Source organism: Erythrolamprus reginae, chromosome 2, assembly GCF_031021105.1.
Source record: "Erythrolamprus reginae isolate rEryReg1 chromosome 2, rEryReg1.hap1, whole genome shotgun sequence".
Taxonomy (NCBI): Eukaryota; Metazoa; Chordata; class Lepidosauria; order Squamata; family Dipsadidae; genus Erythrolamprus; species Erythrolamprus reginae.
This window is the reverse complement of record NC_091951.1, coordinates 47,900,290-47,922,553: the sequence shown is the minus strand read 5'-3', so window position 1 is coordinate 47,922,553 and position 22,264 is coordinate 47,900,290. Positions and strand designations below refer to the sequence as shown.

Sequence of the window (22,264 nt, the reverse complement as noted above, 5' to 3'; positions counted from 1 at the left end):
AATTCCTGGCAATTAGAATAATTGATCAGTGGAACAGCTTTCCTCCAGAGGTTGTGAACGCTCCAACACTGGAAGTTTTGAAGAAGAGATTGGATAACCATTTGTCTGAAGTGGTGGAGTGTCTCCTGCCCAAGCAGGACGTTGGACCAGAACACCTCCAAGGTTCCTTCCACCTCTTTTGTTGTTATTACAGTATTATTATTTATTATTATTTCCAACAAAGGGTAAAGGAACCAGGAAATAATCCCAATCTACATTCCTTCAACCCTTGTGTTTCACACAAACTCACCACTTGCAGTTACTCTTTGGGCTTAAGGCAATCTTTTTGTGAACCTTCCTGCTTATAATAATATCATTTGACTCTTAACAAGGAAGTCCTGAATAAAGCGAAATGGAACCTCTTAAGCAAGACTCACTTCGTTGGCTTTCATTTTATGTGAACTTTCATGGTTTCTTAATGTGTTCTGGGATTGGCATGTTGTGTGAACCCTGATAGCAAGTATAGGTGCAGTAGCATAATTGCTCTGGACTTGCGCCGTGACTCAGAGCCACAGGAACAGGAGCAAACACACATCACCGTTCCACCTTAGCAACCCACCTCTGCCTAAGAGCCAGGAGGAAGCAAGGGAGAAAGAAGAATCTCTAGTCTGCTTTGGGGGGGAAACAGGAGTGAAGGAGAAAAGCCGACCCGAGTCTGAGAGGGGAAGCGCGGCCCATAAATCTAATAAATAAATAAATTATTATTATTTAATCATTAATTAATAATCTAATTAATAAAAGAACTTCTCTGTTGTATCCTGTAATGGCTACCTTGTAACTCTGTAAATAGTTTGTTCCTCTTTCAGCGCTGTCTGAGCCCAAGCAGGAAGTCGCTCCTGATTGGCTCAGACGCGGCCGGCTCTAGCTTTGGCGGGAACCGCAAATATATAAAAGGAGCGGTTTCTCCAGGCAGAGTCAGTCGGTACTCGCTGAATTGTCACTTTACCTTGCTGAGCTGTCACTTGTTCTTTGAGCTGAATAAAAGTACCGATTGCTCAAAACCCTGTCTCTGGGTCTACTTCACTGGCGACGAACGGACGGAAGAAACTTCGCGTGCAACATGGACAAAATCCAGATCGGCCAGGCTCCGGAACTCTTCGATCCCGAGAAATCGACATGGGACGAGTACATGGCCACCTTCGAGATCTTCCTCGAGGCGGCGGGAATGCAGGACGCCGAAGCCGATCGCAGACGGGCTATTTTCCTTAACTACTGCGGCGCAGAAATCCGTAGACTTGCCCAAACTCTCACCGAACCGGAACAAGCAAGAGCCACAGCGTGGGACGTCCTACAACAAAAACTGGCGAGCCATTTCAAGCCGACCAAACCAGCCATGGTTTTTCGGCATCAATTCCACATGATGGCTCAGAGGGAAACCGAGTCGATCAGCCAGTTTACAACGCGGCTTCGAACGGTACTTGCTCAATGCAAGTTTAAAGACCCGGAAGCTCGCCTCACCGACGCCTTGGTTTTCGGCATGAAAAGCAGCACGGTGAGAAATAAACTCCTCATCGAAGAAGAGCCGAGCCTACAAACCGTGATTAAACTGGCGCAAACCGCAGAAGCAGCCGACGCAGCGGCGAGAGAATTGAAAGAGCACGGAAGGCGAGAACTCATTGCAAAAATCGACTCCGCGTCTCCCAGCGCCGTGGAAACAGACAACAGCCAACAAATTCCCAGCGGAGACAACTACCTCCTGGTGCAAGACCAGCCGAGACACCTGAGAGCTACTCACCCAGCCCCCTGCGCGGGCTGCCGGGGAAATCACCAGCGCCATCGATGCCCCTTCCGAGACGCTACATGCCGCCGTTGCAACCGGAGAGGCCACATCGCCATCGCATGCAGAGCAACAGCACCAGAGGAAACATTTGCCACACCGCAATACCAGCGACCTCAAAACCAGACCCCCCAAGCGCGAGAAAGGAGACCATTCCGCAACGCGGGTCAAAGGAACTACTCAACCGCTAACCGCGACTACTATAGAGGTAACTCTCAATTTTCCGTGAATAACACGGCAACCAAAAAAGGGGCTAAAATTGTTATATCACTGTTACTCAATAACCAACCTTGCTCAATGGAGCTGGATACGGGCTCTAGATATACCATCATGCCCTGGGAAAAATTTAAACTGTATATGCCTAATGTATCTAAGGCTGACCTAAATCAAACCTCTTTGGTGATTAGAGACTTTCAGGGGGGAGTAATCTCGGTCTTGGGAACAGCAAATGTACCTATCGCATTCAAGAATGTTAAATGTACCCTTCCCATGCTTATTGTAACAGGGGCCAAGCACTCTCTTCTGGGTTTAGCATGGATGGAACCACTGGGGATCGAGATTTCGGGTGTGTGTAATGTAAACTGTTATGATATGCCTAACTTTGTGAAAGAGTTCCCTGAAGTGTTCAGCCCCACACTGGGATTGTATAAGGGGCCCCCTATATCTTTCTCTATTGACCCCAAGGTCCCACCGATCAGACTAAAACCTCGCAGGGTCCCCCTGCCGCTCCTCCCCAAACTAGACATACAGCTGGACAAACTCATTAGCCAAGGTATTTTGGTCCCTGTGGAACAAGGGCCATGGGAAACTCCCATAGTTACCCCTCTGAAGCCAGATGGCTCTTTAAGAGTTTGCGCTGATTACAAATCGACCCTAAACAAGGCACTCCAACACCACCCCTACCCCATCCCGGTTGTGCAACAACTGCTACACTCCCTGGGGGAGGGAAAAAGGTTCGCAAAGATCGACCTGGCGCAAGCTTACCAGCAACTTCCGGTCGATGAACAAACAGCAAACGCTCAAACAATTGTAACGCACAGGGGGGCTTTCAAATGCACGAGGTTACAGTTTGGGGTAAGCATAGCCCCAGGAATATTCCAGAGCATTATGGAACGCCTATTGTCAGGGGTAAATGGGGCCATTCCATACTTTGATGACATCTTAATTGCAGGGGAAAACCAGGAACAAGTAAACAAAAGAATAAGGGAAGTACTTAAGAGGTTACAGGACAAAGGTTTAAGAATCAAGCCTGATAAATGTGTCTGGGGAACCAACAGTATAGAATTCCTAGGATATAAAATAGATAAGGAAGGTATCCACCCCACAACAGAGAAGCTGAGAGCAATTAGAGAAGCCCCAGAGCCACGAGATAAGAATGAGTTGCAGGCATTTTTGGGCCTCCTTAATTTTTATTCCGTTTTTTTAAAGCAGAAGGCAACAGTAGCAGAGCCTCTCCATCGTTTACTCCAGAAGGAAGCCCGCTGGACATGGGGGAAAACTGAACGTGAAGCTTTTTCTCAAATAAAAGATTTATTAACTTCTAAAAGTGTAGTAGTCCAATATAGTGCTTCACTACCCATTAGGCTCACGTGCGACGCTTCGCCGTACGGCATAGGAGGAGTCCTAGCTCACGTTCTACCTAATAAGACAGAGGCCCCAATAGCATTTTTTTCAAGAACCATGACCAGCACAGAAAGGAATTATAGCCAGTTAGACAAGGAGGCTCTAGCATTAGTGGCAGGGGTAAAGAAGTTTCACAATTACATTTTCGGAAGAAGCTTTGAGCTAGTCACTGACCACAAACCCCTACTAGGCCTGCTAGCCCCCAACAAGCCCACTCCACCTTTTATGTCTCCAAGACTAATCAGATGGGCTCTTTTCCTCTCAGGGTATCAGTATGAGCTCACCCACAAGGGGGGGAAGGAAATCAATCATGCAGACGGTCTCAGCAGATGCCCCATAACAGACTTAGTGGAAGACCCTGTTCCTTCCACAGATGTGTTAATGATAGAACTCGAGGAAAACCCACTAACCACAGCAAAAGAGGTAGCTGCACACACGCAGCAAGATCAAATCCTTAAACAAGTGGTGAACTGTGTTCTAAAGGGATGGCAAAATGATGTTGTGAAACCTGAATTGTGTGATTTTAAAAACAAAAGACTTGAGTTATCGTATGTAAAAGGTTGTTTGCTGTGGGGGGATAGAGTGATCATCCCCAAAAGCCTAAGGGGAAAGGTACTCAAAATGTTACATGTGGGTCATCCTGGGATTGTCAGGATGAAGAGCCTGGCAAGGGGGCATTTATGGTGGCCAGGGCTGGATGCTGATATTGAAAGTTGGGTTTCAAAGTGTGATCCGTGCCAAGAGTCACGGCCCAGTCCCCCCAAAACAACTCCGGCTGAGTGGGAACAGCCTGCTGGTCCTTGGTCTAGAATCCACATTGATTTTGCTGGCCCAGTGGGGTCTCAGTATTTTTTAATAGTGGTTGATGCCTTCTCCAAATGGTTGGAAATAATAGCAATGAACAACATAACCACAAGTGCCACTATCAAAGTATTGAGCAGACTGTTTGCATCCCATGGTTGCCCAGATCTCTTAGTGTCTGACAATGGGCCACAGCTAACAGCCAGGCAATTCGAATTGTTCCTAGATGGCCTAGGGGTCAGGCATGCCCTCATCTCGCCTTATTCGCCCTGGGCTAACGGATTGGCAGAACGTTACGTACGGGTGGCAAAGGAGGCATTGCGCAGGTCAGGCCCTGGGGATGTGCAACAGAACTTGGACCAATTCTTACTCACCCAACACATTACCCCTAACTCGCACACACATGTAAGCCCTGCAGAGTTATTGATGGGAAGGAAGTTGAGGTCACCACTAGACAGGTTAAACCCAAGGTTCTGTGTTAATAATAACCAAATGTGTACAAAACCTGAAAGAGAAATGTATTTGGGACAAAATGTATATGTAAAAAGTTTTGATGGAAATGTAAACTGGATGAAGGGAATTATTGTTAAGCAAAATGCACCTAAGACCTATGTTGTTAAACTAGAGGATGGTCGTTTGTGGAAACGACACATAGACCACATTCGGAAGCGAACAGAAAATCAATTGCCACAAACCGCTGACATGGACTCTCCCCCTTCAACAGACTTTAGTACATTGCCCGAAATAAGAGACACGCAAAGAGACTTATCGGGCCAGGGGGAACCATCCAGCGACGCCGAACCATCCTCGTCCTCCGAAGCCTTCGTGGGGCCCGCCAGGCCAAGTCCGCCACACCGGGAGAACAGCGGCGAGCCATCCTCCACAGTCAGTGGCGAAGGAGAAATTGAACTGCGCAGGTCAGCGCGAGCTCCTCAGAGGCCCCACCGATTGGACGACTTTGTCACATGGCTTTCTTGATGGATGTGTCCAACTATGAGGGGAGGGGTGTTGTATCCTGTAATGGCTACCTTGTAACTCTGTAAATAGTTTGTTCCTCTTTCAGCGCTGTCTGAGCCCAAGCAGGAAGTCGCTCCTGATTGGCTCAGACGCGGCCGGCTCTAGCTTTGGCGGGAACCGCAAATATATAAAAGGAGCGGTTTCTCCAGGCAGAGTCAGTCGGTACTCGCTGAATTGTCACTTTACCTTGCTGAGCTGTCACTTGTTCTTTGAGCTGAATAAAAGTACCGATTGCTCAAAACCCTGTCTCTGGGTCTACTTCATTCTCCCATTGGCCCCACATTTTACAGCTTCCCTACAAATAGGGAGCTGTCATCCTCCGTTGTTCCGACTTCTGCCTCACCTGTTTTGTTGCTGAATAAACAGTTCCTTGTTCCTGACATTTCTCTCTGTGTTTTTCTTCAAGCTAGTCGACTCCAGGCTATCTAACCGTTATCCAATCTCTTCTTAAAAACTTCCAGTGTTGGAGCATTCACAACCTCTGGAGGCAAGGGGTTCCACTGATTAATTGTTCTATCAAAACTTTCTACCTAGTTCTAAGTTGCTTCTCTTCTTGATTAGTTTCCACCCATTGCTTCTTGTCCTGCCCTCAGGTGCTTTGGGGAATAGCTAGATTTCCTCTTCTTTGTGGCAACCCTGGAGATATTGGAACACTGCTATCCTGTCTCCCCTAGTCCTTCTTTTCATCAACATAGACATACCCAGTTTAAAACAGTTCTTCACCTGTTTCATCCTCCAGTTTAATCCCCTTTGTTGCTCTTTAATGCATTCCTTTTTGGGGTATATATATTTTTCTTGGTTTTTAAAAATCACGCCCTTCTTTGAGGGAGAAAGAAATACAAAAAGAACTGTTCTCAAATGCATTTATTCAGTGTATTTCATCATAAATTTTGATGAGGGTCAAGTCCATAGTATGCAACACATACATAGAAACTAACTGCTCAGTGCCACTGTAATCCTCCAATAGCTCAGAAATATTCTTCCTTCCAGGAGTAGGATTATTACTCAACTGTTGAATGCACCATTTTCTAATTCTTTATTTGGTTTTCGGTCTCAGATACGTAAACTGGAAGCGATTTCTACAGCATTTCATAGAGATAAAGTTCTCTTCAACTAAGAGTTTGTTCTCAGGCTAGATGAATGCTCCAGTGAATGAAAAAGCATTTGGAGAGCCTCAAGATTCATTCAACCTATTTGCAATTGTGTAATAGGACAGAGAAAGAATGGAAAGCCATTTGGCATATGAGAGAACAGAAAAATCCCTTCTGGTGCTCAGTCTGGGAGCCGTGGGGAGATCTGGGGAAGATCTGGGCAGAAGATCTTGGAGGAGGAAACCATTGTTTCACAAGTTCATACCTCGAACTTCAGGAGCCTCCAATATCAAGAGGATGAGGGTCCCCGAGGACTTTGCAGCCGACTCCATTCCTTTTGTAATCAATGGTTGAGACCAGAAAAGCACACAAAAGCGCAGATGCTGGACCTGATTGTTCTGGAGCAGTTCCTGGCGCTTCTGCCCCTGCAGATGGAGAGCTGGGTGCGGGAGTGTGGAGGAGAGACCACCTCCCAGGCGGTGGCCCTGGTGGAAGGCTTCCTCCTGAGCCAGGCAGAGGAGGAGAAGGAGGAGCAGGTTGAGTTGCAGGTGAGATAATTTCATCTCGGGATCCTAGAAGGAGTTTAGATGTAATAAACAATATTTTTGAAGTTTATGCTCCCCTGTCCAATTGTCTTTCCTTTATCTCATATATCATATATATTTTCTTCCTTTCATATATCTTCTCCTCTATTTTTACATATTATCTTTATATATATTACTTCGTGTCTATTCTCTTCCATATGTATTGTGTATTGGGCAAATGAATAAATTTAAAAAAAATTACCAGTTCTCTGACATTCATAACATTTCACTTATTCTTGAAGGACGTTGTTCCATTATCCAATCTTAGAAGAAAGATTTGGGAAACTTTTCTTTCTTCTTTTCCAACCTAACTGATGGACATTGGGTGCGTTCAGTTGGTGTTGAAAGAACAGAACAAGAATCCATGTCATGGTTTATGTGGTCCTTTCATTCTTCTTCTTTTCTCTGGCTTATATTCCAAGAACTTCACTGTGGAGAACAGAGATCCTGAGGGAAGGAGGCATCAATCCGATGCCCCTAGGGAACTGTTTTTCTTGAGGCCTACTGAACATGACAAAAATCAAGGTACATGCACAGGTAATACAAGATTCCCTCATTCCCCATGGAGATCTCAGCTGGCTCATCTTCTCTATGTCTTTGCTATTATAGAACCTCTCCTCCTATTTTGTTAATGTTGCATTTTATAATTCTGTGTCCCTCACAGGGGAGAATGGAGGGAAGCTGATTCTTCCTTATGGTGAAGATGAAGTTATGGTTCAACCTCCAACTCAAGTAAGAGAAGGGAAATTATTTATTAGATTTGTTTTCTCTCTGGTTCTGTTTCTTTGTTTCCCGTTCAGCCAATGGCTGAGACTATTTGAAGCTTCCTTGCTATATGACGAGTTTTGTGTCTCTGGGTATTGATGGCACTTTACCAAATCCATCCAGAAGAAAATGGATCTTTTACTGAATGGCAACAAAAGATCTCATAAAAGCTGCCTAAAATATTTTTTCAGTCAAATCCTTTTTCTTCTGTCCATTTTCTCATCTCAATCCTGGAATCCTACTAAGCATAGACCTTAGTGCACAATTTTCCTAAAGAAAAGGGTAGATCTTGCCGTCCCTCCCAGACCTATTCTGTACTCTTTTTTCCAGGGGGGTCTTGTGCCCTTTGAGGATGTGGCTGTTAATTTCTCTGAGGACGAGTGGTCTCAGCTGGATCCTCACCAAAAAGATCTGCATTGGGAAGTCATGCTGGAAAATTACAGAAACACGGCTTCTTTAGGTAAGAGTTTCTATTCTCCAGGCAGAGTTCAGGACGACATGATGTGGTTTGATGCCATTGGCTGTCTCTTACTTAAATATCTCCAAATAAAGGTCATCTCTTGAGAGGGAGAAGGAAAAGATATGCTGTTTTGTTACTCCTAGTATGGAAGGAGATCAATGGCTTTCTGCTTAGAGGAATCCTGTGCCATTTGTCAACTTTTGAGTTTTTCTATCTCGATTTAAACCTGCCAGTGATAAAGTAATTCCTTGGTGTCAGGTAATGCTAAACTCTGTTACCGAGATTTCATATTATTTGGCCCAGGTGTTCCAAATATGAAGGATTGCAATTCAATTAATTATTTTGGCTTAATAGACTTTGCTTCCATTTAATTTCTATCTTGAATCTTGGAATTAGGGCATTTTTGTTTCAAAGTTAATTCTCAGAGGGCTCTTCAGGAATTGGCCCGCCTCCAATAAATCTTAGGTTTTCTACAAATGCTTTATTGGATGTTTCTCCTTTTTTCTTAACCTTGCTAACATTTTTATTCCTCTTTTCCTTTAAAGTTTATAGTGGGCAAGGGTATAAAGAGTCGATTGAAACATTCCAAAAGTTCAGACTTGGGAACGGAACAGAGAAGCCTGAAAATCAAATGGAACAACAAAGGCAGAAGAAAAACCCAGCAAATAATTGGAATAAGGAAATGTCATCTTCAATTGATGCTCAGTTGCAGAGAAAGAGAGAAGCCATACAAATGTATGGAGTGTGGAAAGGACTTTATAATAAGCAAAGACCTTACAACCCATCAAAGGATCCACACAGGGGAGAAGCCATATAAATGCATGGAGTGTGGAAAGGACTTCATTAAAAGCAGTCATCTTACACGCCATCAAAGGATCCACACAGGGGAGAAGCCATATAAATGCATGGAGTGTGGAAAGAGCTTCAGCCGACATACTAATCTTATTTCACATCAAAGGATCCACACAGGGGAGAAGCCATACAAATGCATGGAGTGTGGAAGGAGCTTCAGGCAAAATATTCATCTTATTTCCCATCACAGGATCCACACAGGGGAGAAGCCATATAAATGCATGGAGTGTGGAAAGGGCTTCAGTCTCCTCAGTAATCTTAAACACCATCAAAGGATCCACACAAAGGAGAAGCCATATAAATGCACGGAGTGTGGAAATGGCTTCAGAACAAACAATGATCTTACACGCCATCAAAGGATCCACAAAGGGGAGAAACCATATAAATGCCTAGAGTGTGGAAAGGGCTTCCGTCTCCTCAGTCATCTTAAACCCCATCAAAGGATCCACACAGGGGAGAAGCCATATAAATGCACAGAGTGTGGAAAGGACTTTAGTAAAAATAGTCATCTTACCCGCCATCACAAGATCCACACAGGGGAGAAGCCATAAAAATGGATGGAATGTGGAAGGAGATTCAGGCAAAATACTCATCTTATTTCACATCAAAGGATCCACACAGGGGAGAAGCCATATAAATATAGGGAGTGTTGAAAGGGCTTTAGCCAACAGACTAGTCGTAATTCCCATCAAAGGTCCCACACAGGGGAGAAGCCATATACACGGAGTATGGAAAGGGTTTTAGTTCCAACAGTTATCTTACTTCTCATAGAAGGATCCACACAGGGGAGTGTTGTGGTTGGCTCATGGCCAGCTCCTCTGATAACAGATTTTGACCCCGATGAGCTGTGTCCATCGGAGCATCGGAGACCTGTGTGGCTCTCGGAGGGTTCAGATGGTGAGGGGAAGGAGAGATGGAAGGTGAAAGTGCTGGAGAGGTAGAGGTGGAGGCCCCTGCAGTATCTGTGGAACCCCCAGTTAGAGCCTCATCTGGGTCAGATGAGGAGGGGGTGGTTAATGCCCCCATTCTCCATGTCTGAGTGCGCAGGATTATGGGGCAACATGAGCAGCTGCGCAGATGCAGAAGATCTTAATCACAGCTGGGAGTAATTGGGGAATCCTGCAGCAGGCGTAAAAGGGGAGTCTTTGTGGGAGAACCTTTTGAAGGGATTTTCATTTGTGGTTTAAAAGACAATGAAACGGATCTGGGTTTCCCTCTCTAAACCAACATGTTGCATCCATGGAAAACAGCCCAGTTTTGGGACACCTTTGTTCTGAAAGACTGTAGCTATTGAACAATAGAGTGAATTCCTTTGCTGCAGCTCAGTTTGGAGGCATTCTTTACAAACCTTCTGCTGTTTGGGACATTCGTTATTGGCTTGGCAGATAATAAAAACATAGAAGACTGACGGCAGAAAAAGACCTCATGCTCCATCTAGTCTGCCCTTATACTATTTCCTGTATTTTATCTTACAATGGATATATGTTTATCCCAGGCATGTTTAAATTCAGTTACTGTGGATTTACCATCCACGTCTGCTGGAAGTTTGTTCCAAGGATCTACTACTCTTTCAGTAAAATAATATTTTCTCATGTTGCTTTTGATCTTTCCCCCAACTAACTTCAGATTGTGTCCCCTTGTTCTTGTGTTCACTTTCCTATGAAAAACACTTCCCTCCTGAACCTTATTTAACCCTTTAACATATTTAAATGTTTCGATCATGTCTCCCCTTTTCCTTCTGTCCTCCAGACTATACAGATTGAGTCCATTAAGTCTTTCCTGATACGTTTTATTCCTGATAATCCTGAACTTTTGGTCATAAAGCTGCTCCGTGTCTTCGGAGAGGGGCGGCATACATAATTAAGTAATTAATAATAAAAAGACATTCTTCAGCCAATTTATAAAGCAATATATTTTGTGTTTTGGAAACCTCCAGTCTCTGTGTGTGTTTTTGTCTTTATCTGCTGCTCAACCAGTGTCAGGCAGAACAGGGAGTAGCCATATGACAGCAGAGAGGATGGCAAGACTTTTACTTACAGGAATCAACTGGCTGTTAATAAAAGGATCTACACAGAGAGAAACCCATACAGATCCTTGGCGTGCAGAAAGGATTTCAGACAAACTAGTAGCCTTACTTCCCATAGGAACATCCATAAAAGGATGAAGTCATGTACGTGCATGGACTATGGAGAGAGAGCGACAGGAGCAGGAATGATGTAATTCCCCGTACAGAGATACATTTGGTCAAGAATCTATGTTAATTCTAGATTTGATTTGTTAAATCCTGGGATTTTCTTTTCAAGAGTTTCCTGCCACTCAGTTGTTTCTTCCCACTTCATTACACACAAAGTGTTTAAAATGTCCTTCTTCTGATATTTTTTAATAAGCAGTGTAAGCCTTCCAAATAACATCTGAGACATAAAACAGAGTCCAGACCTTGGCCTTCTTCCAAGCTCCAATTTATTGTCAGAGTCATGTTGGTTATGTACTGTAGTTAAACCAGTACTAACTTTTCCTACAGTTTCCCACCAGGTTAAGGTTCATATAATCACGATTAGGCTACTACCCAGTAGTCGAACCTCGAGGTGATGAGGGCATGAGTGACTGTGAGCAGTGACTCCCTGTCCCAATAGGGCCGCAACTGGTGGACCAGGTGAACCTGGGCAAATGCCCTCCTCACCACAACCGAAACATGGTGCTTTAATGTTAGCTATGGATCGAGCAGGACGCCCAACTTGTAGACCCTCTCCAAGGGAGTCAATAATCCCCCCCCCCCAGGGTTTGGGACATTTGTTATCTGCTTGGTAGATAACCCTGACCCTTTTGTCATAAAAAGAGATTCTTCTGCCATCATTGCTGCTCTCATTCAATTTGTAAAGCAATATATTTTGTCTTTCAGAAACCTTCAGTCTGTGTGTGTGTTTTTGTCTTCCTTGATGCTTAACCGCTGTCAAGCAGAACAGGGAGTAGCCATATAACAGCAAAGAGTATGGCAAGACTTTGACTTACAGGAATCAACTGGCTGGTAATAAAAAGATCTACCCAGATTTCAGACAGACTAGTAGTCTTACTTCCCATAGGAACATCCATTAAAGGAGGAAGTCATGTAAGCGCATGGACTGTTGGGTGATGACTCTGATGCTGCTTATTTAAAAAAATGTCAGAAAAGGACATTTTAAACATTTTGTAATGAAGTGGAAAGAAACAACTGAGTGGCAGGAAACTCCTGAAAAGAAAATCCATGGATTTAATCAATTAAATCTAGAATTAACATAGATTTTTAACCAAATGTATCTCTGTATGGGGAATTACCTTATTCCTGCTCCTGTCACTCTCTCCCCACAGTCCATGCAAATAGAGAATATTTAGAATTTCCCCTTTTTTCCTTTTCTCAAATTTCTGTTTTTCTCTCGCTTTAATCTCCCTTTTTCTTTCTCTCGGGCTGCACGATTGGGGTGGGGACTGATGGAGCCCTCGGGCCGATCAAGGCTGCCCCACGGGCTTTCTCGAGCATCTGGATACACAGAGCACTGACACACGCCTCCTTTTCCTCAGCTGCCGCCACGCGCCCTATATCACTTGCCCAGCGGTTGGCATTTCTCGCGGGGGTCCCTCCCGGCAGCGCCCTCATTTCGGAGAATATTCTCTATTTTCAATCAATTAAAAATCATTAATATCGTTAATCTCCCCAACAATTCTAAATTCAATTCCATTTATGCATTAATCCAAATCAGTATCACCTACTACATACAGTATCGATAATAAAACAGAAAACTCGGGGCGGCTCACAACAATAATAAACAATGTACAAATCCAATATTTAAAAAACAATTAAAAAACCCTGATAATAAAATAATCACCCAACCCAATCAAACCATACATAACCCAAGTAGTTGGGGGAGGTGTCAATTTCCCCATGCCTGGCGGCAAAGGTGAGTTTTCAACAACTTACCAAAGGCGAGGAGGGTGGGGGCAGTTCTGATCTCTGGGGGAAGTTGGTTCCAGAGGGCCGGGGCTGCCACAGAGAAGGCTCTTCCCCTGGGCCCTGCCAGCCGACATTGCTTAGTCGACGGGACCCAGAGAAGGAAAACTCTGTGGGACCTAATCGGCTGCTGGGATTTGTGCGGCAGAAGACGGTCCCGGAGGTATTCTGGTCCGATGCCATGTAGGGCTTTATAGGTCATAACCAACACTTTGAATTGTGACCAGAAACTGATCGGCAGCCACTGCAGACCACAGAGTGTTGATGAGACATGGGCGTATCTGAGAAGGCCCATGATTGCTCTCGCGGCCGCATTCTGCACGATCTGAAGTTTCCGAACACTTTTCAAAGGTAGCCCCATTTGAGCAATAATAACCGTGTTACTCAGGAGTTAGAAACGCTGGCCTACATTGGGGTCAGAACAGAAATCGAGGATTATCTGTCTGACCAGTGCACTCTTTTAGAAGCAGATCAGCAGATCAGGAGTCCATTTTGAAGCTCCACAGAAAATATCTAGGGGGGAAGGCAGGTTGTTCTCGACTTACAATGGTGCATTTACTGACTGTTCAAAGTTGCAACAGTCCTGAAAAAAGTGACTTATGCACCCTTTTCACACTCAGGACCTTTGCGGCAGTCCAATGATCGCAGGATCAAAACGTTGCTGCTGTTTCATATTTATGACTGTTGCTGTGCGTCCTGAGGTCACGTGAGTCCCTTTTATTTCTAACTAATCCACGCCCAGGCATGAAAATGTGCTGCTCAGATATTATACTTTTCCACCCACACCGAAAAAAAATTAGAGGGAACATTGCTACAGACCCCCAGAAATTATAGAATAATTGTTAGATCATTACAAAAATGTTTATTAGATGATACAATATTTTGATTATATCTTGCCTTATGCCTTATATTCCCCCCTTCTGCTTTGGTGAAAATGTATAAGGCTTTCTTAATTCTTAATTCTATTGGGATGGTTCTTTGGTATTTTGGCCACTATCCCTTTCCTTGCAGCACTTCAATAAAATGAAAGAAAACTTGCAACTCGTGTCTGGTGTTCTCCATTGGCCTCGGCACCAGGCTCAAACCCCAACTGGGGACAACACCATTGTCCTCTTTTTTGGGATGCAGTGTCAAGATTAGTTTGAGCGTCTTGAGTGAAAAGACAGAATTCCATTTCTTGTCTGCTCCTTGGCCCCCCTCTATGCAGGAGTACAACTTTCTCCAGATCCTCTTAAATATGGAGGATTGTGGATAGGTCTAACATAATTAAAAGCACTTGGATTGAGAAGGCTTCCTGATCAGGGTGGACACGACAAAAACCTGGTCCCCATCAATAATGTACCTTTCTTCCTTCTTTGCATTAGTACCTGCAATCTACGTACAACCCATTTGGAGGTCCCTCTGCAAAGAGAAAGCAACATCGCTACTTCACTAACTTCACTAACTAACTTGCACATACCCTCTTATCATTCTTGGTGACCTCAATCTACCTCTGATTAATTAATTGATTGATTGATTGATTGATTTTGTCCATTACACAATGGGGGTTTTAGTGGGTATACACATAGTAAAATACATAATGAAGGTAATATAGGATATGCTCATAGTAAAATATATCTAAGAAAGAATAGAAGATATAGGAATAAAATATATCAATGAAAGACTAGAAGAAGAGATATAGGAATAGAAGAAAGGTATAGGAGATTTGGAGAGCAATAGGACAGGGGACGGAAGGCACTCTGGTGCACTTATGCGCGCCCCTAATTGCACCCTAAACAAATGTACCTATCCGTACAACCCTATACAATACCCTTACTAATTTGGGGCTAGATCAATTAGTATCTAACAATAGACTCAACAACTGCCTCAATCTCATCTGTAATAGTTTAAAATTACTGACTACAAACAATAGAAACAGTGACTACAGCATGACTGACTTTTGTCTCAGTATACGACCTTACAAAAGTCACCATAAAAAGTCACCATAATGATGAGATCACCCCATTGCCAAGAGATCTGTAATGGGCATGCATAAGGGCACCAGAGTGCCTAGCATCCCTGTCCTGATGTTCCCTTTTATTTAGATTTATTACATGCATTCAAATCATGTGTATTCTCATTTTTCTTATCCAATAAATAAAATAAAATCCATGTTTTTCACCAGTTGTTTCAACTCCTACCCTCAAAACGTCGCTACAGAGCACTGCACACCAAGACAACTAGACACAAGAACAGTTTTTTTCCAAACGCCATGACTCTACTAAACAAATAATTCCCTCAACACTGTCAGACTTTCTACTAAATCTGCACTTCTATTCTACTAGTTTTTCTCATCATTCCTTTCACCCATTTCCTCCCATGTTGACTGTATGACTGTAACTTGTTGCTTATATCCTAAGATTTTTATTAATATTGCTTCTTCATTGCTTATTTGACCCCTATGACAATCATTAAGTGTTGTACCACATGATTCTTGACAAATGTATATTTTATTTTATGTACGCTGAGAGCATGTGCACCAAGACAAATGCCTTGTGTGTCCAATCACACTTGGCCAATAAAAATTCTATTCTATTCTATTCTATTAAACCACTGGAGGGCGATAGGTGGATTTCAGAGGAGGGTGAGAAGGGAGTGACATTCTTAATCTTGCCTATCTAGGACTCTGCACTCTCTCTGGTTAACCCTTTGAGTTTTGCAGGAGGTACAACTGGAGGAAAGTCTTGAAGGGAAGGGAAGAGACCCAGCAGTGGTCCTGGGTGACTGGTGGATGTTTTCCCATTCAGAGGGAGGCAGGAGGTTCTCACACTGAAGAAGTAAGAGATATTGGTGTATGTATGTATGTATGTATGTATGTATGTATGTATGTATGTATGTATGTATGTATGTATTTATTTATTATTAAATGCACTAGAATGCCTTCCGTCCCCTGTCCTATTGCTCTCCTATATCTTTCTTCTATTCCTATATCTCTTCTGCTATTCTTTCATTGATATGTTCTATTACTATATCTTCTTTTCTATTCTTTCATAGATATATTTTACTATGAGTATCTCCTCTATAACCTTCATCATGTATTTTACTATGTGTTTATATATACAGTATACATCTACTAAAACCCTCATTGTGTATTGGACAAAATAAATAAGTACCCGTCTCCTAGAAAAAATGAAATATCCTAGGAAATACAGTATTTAAAAAGGCAGATTATATTGAACATCACAGGAAACATGATTTTAGGAAACAAAAAAAAAGACCCACTCTTAGTAGCCCCCACCTTTGTCAATGTGCCCATCAAGGAATGGCCCAGCTCACCTTTGTTAAAAGATGGACTAATCTATTCTACATAACAAACCAACTCCTGACAGAGCCATATTGGGAATTGCCCAAAGAGCTTTCATTCTACCATCACCCAGCAAAGGGTCAGCCAAACCCAAACTCACAAACACAGCCTACATTGTTACCCTTGCATGGCACCATGGGAATCCGACAGCCAATCAGTGCATTTCTGGCACAGAAGCAGGAGGGCCTCAGTGCAGGGCCTTCATAGAACATAAAACAAAGAACTTCTCAGAATTTATCCCCCCACACACCTAACATCTGGAAACATGTGATCCACCTTCTCTGGACAGAAGCTCATGCCATGTGCTCCTGTCCACCATTAAACTTCCTTTCCAAGCAACCTCCATGAATCCAATTTCTTTTTCCCCACTTGGAACTTAATCCATAAGAATATTAAGGAGAGAAGCAATTTAGAATTAAGGAGAAAATTCCTGGCAATTAGAACAATTGATCAGTGGAACAGCTTTCCTCCAGAGGTTGTGAACGCTCCAACACTGGAAGTTTTGAAGAAGAGATTGGATAACCATTTGTCTGAAGTGGTGGAGTGTCTCCTGCCCAAGCAGGAGGTTGGACCAGAAGACCTCCAAGGTTCCTTCCACCTCTTTTGTTGCTATTATTATTATTTATTATTATTTCCAACAAAGGGTAAGGGAACCAGGAAATAATCCCAATCTACATTCCTTCAACCCTTGTGTTTCACACAAACTCACCACTTGCAGTTACTCTTTGGGCTTAAGGCAATCTTTTTGTGAACCTGCCTGCTTATAATAATATAATTTGACTCTTAACAAGGAAATCCTGAATAAAGGGAAATAAATAAATAATTATTATTTAATCATTAATTAATCTAATTAATAAAAGGACTGCTCCCATTGGCCCCTCATTTGACAGCTTCCCTACAAATAGGGAGCTGTCATCCTCCGTTGTTCCGACTTCTGCCTCACCTGTTTTGTTGCTGAATAAACAGTTCCTTGTTCCTGACATGCCTCTCTGTGTTTTTCTTCAAGCTAGTCGACTCCAGGCTATCTAACCATTATCCAATCTCTTCTTAAAAACTTCCAGTGTTGGAGCATTCACAACATCTGGAGGCAAGGGGTTCCACTGGTTAATTGTTCTATCACAAACTTTCTATCTAGTTCTAAGTTGCTTCTCTTCTTGATTAGTTTCCACCCATTGCTTCTTGTCCTGCCCTCAGGTGCTTTGGGGAATAGCTAGATTTCCTCTCCTTTGTGGCAACCCTGGAGATATTGGAACACTGCTATCCTGTCTCCGCTAGTCCTTCTTTTCATCAACATAGACATACCCAGTTTAAAACAGTTCTTCACATGTTTTATCCTCCAGTTTAATCCCCTTTGTTGCTCTTTAATGCACTCCTTTTTAAGGTGTATATATTTTTCTTGGTTTTTAAAAATCACACCCTTCTTTGAGGGAGAAAGAAATAGAAAAAGAACTGTTCTCAAATGCATTTATTCAGTGAATTTCATCATAAATTTTGATGAGGGTCAAGTCCATAGTTTGCAACACATACATAGAGACTAACTGCTCAGTTCCACTGTAATCCTCCAATAGCTCAGAAATATTCTTCCTTCCAGGAGTAGGATTATTACTCAACTGTTAAATGCAACATTTTCTAATTCTTTATTTGGTTTTCGCTCTCAGATACTTAAACTGGAAGCGATTTCTACAGCATTTCATAGAGATAAAGTTCTCTTCAACAAAGTGTTTCTTCTCAGGCTAGATGAACGCTCCAGTGAATGAAAAAGCATTTGGAGAGCCTCAAGATTCATTCAACCTATTTGGAATTGTGTAATAGGACAGAGAAAGAATGGAAAGCCATTTGGCATATGAGAGAACAGGAAAAAGCCCTTCTGGTGCTCAATCTGGGAGCCATGGGGAGATCTGGGAAAGATCTGGGCAGAAGATCTTGGAGGAGGAAACCATCCTTTCACAAGTTCATGCCTGGAAATTCAGGAGCCTCCAATATCAAGAGGATGAGGGTCCCCGAGGACTTTGCAGCCGACTCCATTCCTTTTGTAGTCGATGGTTGAGACCAGAAAAGCACACAAAAACACAGATGCTGGACCTGGTTGTTCTGGAGCAGTTCCTGGCGCTTCTGCCCCTGCAGATGGAGAGCTGGGTGCGGGAGTGTGGAGCAGAGACCACCCCTCAGGCGGTGGCCCTGGTAGAAGGCTTCCTCCTGAGCCAGGCAGAGGAGGAGAAGGAGGAGCAGATAGAGTTGCAGGTGAGATAATTTCATCTCGGAAGCATAGAAGGAGTTTAGATGTAATAAACAATATTTTTGAAGTTTATGCTCCCCTGTCCAATTGTCTTTCCTTTATCTCATATATCATATATATTTTCTTCCTTTCATATATCTTCTCCACTATTTTTACATATTATCTTTATATATATTACTTCGTGTCTATTCTCTTCCATATGTATCGTGTATTGGATAAATGAATAAATAAATAAAAATTTACCAGTTCTCTAACATTCATAACATTTCACTAATTCTTGAAGGACGTTGTTCCATTATCCAATCCTAGAAGAAAGATTTGGGAAACTTGTCTTTCTTCTTTTCCAAACTAACTGATGGACATTGGGTGCTTTCAGTTGGTGTTGAAAGAACAGAACAAGAATCCATGTCATGGTTTATGTGGTCCTTTCATTCTTCTTCTTTTCTCTGGCTTATATTCCAAGAACTTCACTGTGGAGAACAGAGATCCTGAGGGAAGGAGGCATCAATCCGATACCCCTAGGGAACTGTTTTTCTTGAGGCCTACTGAACATGACAAAAATCAAGGTACATGCACAGGTAATACAAGATTCTCTCATTCCCCATGGAGATCTCAGCTGGCTCATCTTCTCTATGTCTTTGCTATTACAGCACCTCTCCTCCTATTTTGTTAATTTTGCATTTTATAATTCTGTGTCCCTCACAGGGGAGAATAGAGGGAAGCTGATTCTTCCTTATGGTGAAGATGAAATTATGGTTCAACCTCCAACTCAAGTAAGAGAAGGGAAATTATTTATTAGATTTGTTTTCTCCCTGGTTCTGTTTCTTTGTTTCCCGTTCATCCAATGGCTGAGACTATTTGAAGCTTCCTTGCTATATGACGAGTTTTGTGTCTCTGGGTATTGATGGCACTTTACCAAATCAATCCAGAAGAAAATGGATCTTTTACTGAATGGCAACAAAAGATCTCATAAAAGCTGCCTAAAATATTTTTTCAGTCAAATCCTTTTTCTTCTGTCCATTTTCTCATCTCAATCCTGGAATCCTACTAAGCATAGACCTTAGTGCACAATATTCCTAAAGAAAAGGGTACATACTGCAATCCCTCCCAGACCAGACCTATTCTGTACTCTTTTTTCCAGGGGGGTCTTGTGCCCTTTGAGGATGTGGCTGTTTATTTCTCTGAGGAGAAGTGGTTTCAGCTGGATCCTCACCAAAAAGATCTGCATTGGGAAGTCATGCTGGAAAATTACAGAAACTCGGCTTCTTTAGGTAAGGTTTTCTATTCTCCAGGCAGGATTCAGGAAGATATGATGTCGTTTGATGCCATTGGCTGTCTCTTATTTAAATTTCTCCAAATAAAGGTCATCTCTTGAGAGGGAGAAGGAAAAGATATGCTGTTTTGTTGCTCCTAGTATGGAAGGAGATCAATGGCTTTCTGCTTAGAGGAATCCTGTGCCATTTGTCAACTGTTGAGTTTTTCTATTTTGATTTAAACCTATCAGTGATAAAGTAATTCCTTGGTGTCAGGTAATGCTAAACTCTGTTACCGAGATTTCATATTATTTGGCACAGGTGTTCCAAATATAAAGGATTGCAATTCAATTAATTATTTTGGCTTAATAGACTTTGCTTCCATTTCAGTTCTATCTTGAGTCTTGGAATTAGGGCATTTTTGTTTCAAAGTTAATTCTCAGAGGGCTCTTCCGGAATTGGCCCACCTCCAATAAATCTTAGGTTTTCTACAAATGCTTTATGGGATGTTTCTCCTTTTTTCTTAACCTTGCTAACATTTTTATTCCTCTTTTCCTTTAAAGGTTATAATGGGCAAGAGTATAAAGAGTCGATTGAACCATTCCAAAAGTACAGAGTTGGGAACGGAACAGAGAAGCCTGAAAATCAAATGGAACAACAAAGGCAGAAGAAAAACCCAACAAATAATTGGAATAAGGAAATGTCATCTTCAGTTGATGCTCAGTTGCAAAGCTTTCTTGACCAACCAGGAAAAATAGAGAAAAAATATATTAGGAAAGGCGCAGGACTATTCAAAGACATATTAGATGTAAATGAATATTATCCAACTGAACCCAAACCAGAAGACTATATATGCAAAGACAGTGGAAAAAATTACAGTGGGACATTCACTCATTCTAGAGAAAGAGTGATATCTGAGAAAGGGATGCGCATAGGAGAGAAGCCATATAAATGCATGGAGTGTGGAAAGGGCTTCAGAAAAAACAATGATCTTACACGCCATCAAAGGATCCACACAGGGGAGAAACCATATAAATGCATGGAGTGTGGGAAGGACTTTAATACGAATGGTCATCTTACCCGCCATCACAAGATCCACACAGGGGAGAAGCCATACAAATGCATGGAGTGTGGAAAGGGCTTCAGAACAAACAATGATCTTAAACCCCATCAAAGGATCCACACAGGGGAAAAGCCATATAAATGCATGGAGTGTGGAAAGGACTTCAGAAAAAGCAATAATCTTACACGCCATCAAAGGATCCACACAGGGGAGAAACCGTATAAATGCACGGAGTGTGGAAAGGACTTTAGTAATAATGGTCATCTTACGCACCATCACAAGATCCACACAGGGGAGAAGCCATAAAAATGGATGGAGTGTTGAAAGGGCTTTAGCCAACAGACTAGTCGTAATTCCCATCAAAGGTCCCACACAGGGGAGAAGCCATATACATGGAGTATGGTAAGGGTTTTAGTTCCAACAGTTATCTTACTTCTCATAGAAGGATCCACACAGGGGAGTGTTGTGGTTGGCTCATGTCTAGCTCCTCTGATAACAGATTTTGACCCCGATGCGTCGTCTTCGTCGGAGCATCGGAGACCTGTGTGGCTCTCGGAGGGTTCAGATGGTGAGGGGGAAGGAGAGATGGAAGCTGAAGGTGCTGGAGAGGTAGAGGTGGAGGCCCCTGCAGTGTCTGTGGAACCCCCAGTTAGAGCCTCATGTGGGTCAGATGAGGAGGGGGTGGTTAATGGCCCCATTCTCCATGTGTGAGTGCGCAGGATTATGGGACAACATGAGCAGCTGCGCAGATGCAGAAGATCTTAATCACAGCTGGGAGTAATTGGGGAATCCTGGAGCAGGCGTAAAAGGGGAGTCTTTGTGGGAGAACCTTTTGCAGGAGTTTTCATTTGTGGTTTAAAAGACAATGAAACGGATCTGGGTTTCCCTCTCTAAACCAACGTGTTGCATCCATGGAAAACAACTGAGGAAGAGAACGGACGGTGTGGAGCCGAGCTCCGCTAAACACCACCGTTTTACAGGTTCTCTTCGGTCTCACGGGACCACAGACCCTGCGAAAAAGGGTCTGGCGGAAAGGGGGTACTGTTAGCACGATTTGCAGGCGGCAGCCCAATCGGCGGAACGGTCATTCCCCTTCACGACTGAGTGCCTGCAAGCTAGGAGCATCATGGCGGCCTAGAGTGTTCCCAGCTGGAGGTGGCTAAACGAATGCTAGCAACGGCGACCGAGGCCGGAGGAGTTGACCATTAACATACCGGAGTCGGATTGAAAGTGAGATCTATGAATTTGGCTTCTTTTTTATTTCCTCTTACACGGGGTAACGTCGTTTGAACTAAAAATCGGATAAGCGACGACAAGAGAAGGAGGAGGGAGGAATTGACATCTTCCTCCTTCCGGCTGGCGGCGAGCGATTGTTTGT

General features: G+C 43.0%; 1 pseudogene; it reads left to right on the top strand.

The window, feature by feature from the left end:
- The window catches only part of LOC139159400 (zinc finger protein 208-like), a 115,036-nt pseudogene that overhangs the window by 7,691 nt on the left and 85,081 nt on the right, over nt 1–22,264 (top strand).